Source organism: Schistocerca americana, chromosome 7, assembly GCF_021461395.2.
Source record: "Schistocerca americana isolate TAMUIC-IGC-003095 chromosome 7, iqSchAmer2.1, whole genome shotgun sequence".
Classification (NCBI taxonomy): Eukaryota; Metazoa; Arthropoda; class Insecta; order Orthoptera; family Acrididae; genus Schistocerca; species Schistocerca americana.
The window spans coordinates 592,609,860-592,613,045 of NC_060125.1; positions in this window are offsets into that span (position 1 = coordinate 592,609,860).

The following is a 3,186-nucleotide window of genomic DNA, read 5'->3' on the forward strand; positions in this document are numbered from 1 at the left end:
ATGTTATTAATAAACCTATTGCTCATTGTCTACCGGGGTGTTAATTTTTCCGCACCGAACCCAGGGTGGGCCACCTCACGGTATACTCAAATAATCCTCACACGCTGTGAGAGCTTCAGTTGAACATTGAAAACTCTACGGTTGCTGTCCCTCAGGCAGGGATGCTGTATGGGTCTTACAATTTGATAAATTGAGCAGAGTGCCGCCTAGACTTCACCGGTGGCAGTATCTAGAATGTTCTGCGATGGTCGTTACCAATGGTCAATCCTACATGTACATATACACTCCACAAGCTACGTGCGGTATGTGTCGGTGTGTACTTCGTGTACCATTGTCACATCGACTCTTTCCTGTTCCAGTAGGGAACACTTCGCGGGAAGAGCAGCTGCTGGTAAGCCTTCACTTTCTGTGATTATCTTCATGATCTTTTCAAGACATATAAAAATCACTATACTTATTGACTCTTCTAGGAATGTCCACTGCCGTAACTTCAACAGTAAACTACGCTCTGATGTAGAATGTCCCTGAGCCAGTTTTCCAGTATTATCTTGCTCACCCTGTACTATCGCCAACCTCTAATTCCTAATTGAGCACTTCGCCATATGCATCAACTCATTTTTTATATTTTGGTACTTTACTTTATCCTCTTTCAATATTGTAAATATTTATTTTGGAAGTAGAAGTTCCCCTGCTAAAATTTGTCGCTTTTATTTTTTTTTACATTTTATTCTTTTGCAACTAGTTTCTGGGCTGCAGCCTATGAAATTGCATTCACATGTCACAACGAGTTTTTATTTTTTTTATTTTTTTTTAAGTACGGTTCCAGTATCACTGCTTAAAACATTTGTTGATTATTACGACAGCTGTTCTGGAAGATTTCGATGTCGTCCTGACGCATATATAACATCTGATGTGACTGTATCTGGCGACTGTGCTCGTTATATCTCACGTGAAATTCTAAAATATCGATTTCACGTCGATTTTGTGCTGTTTTATACAGTATGGCCTGATATTTTTATAGAATATTGTAAATATTTCCTGTAATCTTTCGACACTTCACGCCATAGATGCTTTATATTGTTATATATGGTGTGAACAGTCAAAAACTTACAGGAAATATTTACTATATTGTATCAAAATATTACTCCACACTGTATAAAACAGGACAAAATCGACGTTAAATCGATATTTTAGAATTTCACGTGAGATATAACGAGAACGGCCGGCCGGTGTGGCCGTGCGGTTCTAGACGCTTCAGTCTGGAACCGCGTGACCGCTACGGTCGCAGGTTCGAATCCTGCCTCGGGCGTGGATGTGTGTGATGTCCTTAGGTTAGTTAGGTTTCAGTAGTTCTAAGTTCTAGGGGACTGATGACCACAGATATTAAGTCCCATAGTGCTCAGAGCCATTTGAACCATTTATAACGAGAACAGTCACCAGATACAGTCACACCAGATGTTATATAAATGTCAAGACAATGTAGACGTACTTGAAAATGGAAATCTTCCGGAACAGCTGTTATAATAGTCAATAAATGTTTGTAGCAGTGACACTGGAACCTTACTTACAATATGTCCTTTCAAGTCGTATATTTCAATGCAGGTATAATCATCAAGAAATTTTGTCTTTGTATTTGCTCATTTTTGGTGGAAGGTTTTAGCTTGCCTTGCTGGAAATCGAACTCTCTGTGTGGCAACATAACGATGCCGCGTTCGAACTCACTTGAATCTTTATAGCCTCCACTGTAGCAGCAGTAACCGACCTAACGACTGCGACAGACACTTGTCTTGTACAGGGTGCACATAAAGTCCAGGAACACTTTCAATTATTTATTGCATAAACACTGTACAGATGTCATACGTATTGCATTTTGAAGAGAAACTCTGAAAGTGTTTTTACAAACATTCGATATGTGAACCATTTGTGACCCCAGCAGACGTCAATACGGTAATCGAATTCTTGCCATACCCGTCCCAGCATGGCATCGTCGGCTGTGGCAGTCGCTTCCCGTATTCTCTCCCAGAGCTCTGCTACATCACGTGGTAGAGGCGGTACATACACCAGATCTTTAATGTGTCCCCACAGAGAAAAGTCACACAGAGTGAGATCTGGTGATTGGGGAGGCCATTTCATGAAACAGCTGTCCCCTTCTGTAGCATGGCCGATCCATCGATGTGGCAGCTCCGTGCTCAGGTACCCACGAACTTTACGATGAAAATGGGATAGAGCCTCGTCCTGCTGAAAGATGAACGGAGAGCCCGATTGCATTTGAGGCGTCAGCCATTGCTGCAACATGTTCAAGTAGGAATATCCAGTGACAGTGCTCTCGGCGAAGAAGAATGGCCCATACAGTTTCCGAAGTGACAAGGCACAAAAAACATTTTCCTTTAGGGAATAACGCTCAAATTCAATGTATTCGTGTGAATGCTTTGTACCCCGGCTTCGACAATTATGCCTGTTCACTTTCTCATTAGTGTGAAAAGTGGCTTTGTCGCTAAAAATTAAGCGATCAACAATGCCATTCACATCCTCATTCAATTATTGCAACTGCGAACAAAACTCAAAACCCTTGTCTTTGTCGTCGTCACGGAGCTTCTGCACTAGCTCCAATTTGAATGGTTTCGTAGACATCTTCTGTCGCAGGACTTTCCACACTGTCATTGGAGCCATTTCGAGTTCACGGGATGCACGACATACCGATTTCTTTGGAATCCTTATGAATGTCTCTCGTACACGCTCCACATTCTCTTCACTCCTACTAGGACGTCCCCTTCTCTTTGCTCGGCACAAGCAACCCGCCGTAACGAATTTGTTGGGCCAGTGGTAAATGGCATTCCTTGTCGGTGGCTTCTTACCGTACTTGGTTCTAAACATCCGTTGAACACCTGTAGCACAGTTGTTTTTGTCGAACTCCAACACAGAGAGAGATCCCTCCGCACCTGAACTCGCCATGTTTGCGACTAGCGCTGACTATCGGCAAATTACCAAACTACGCTGTGGAGGTATACACTTCAAAATTGCTTATGTATGATATCTGTACAACGTTTGGTTCTTGTGCAATAAATAATTGAAAGAGTTCCCTGTATAGGCGTTGCCGATCGCAGCGCCGTATTCTGCCTTTTTACGTAAGGGAAGATTCACACGAAAAGCACCACTCAAATTTGCACAACAACAAGTAACATTTAT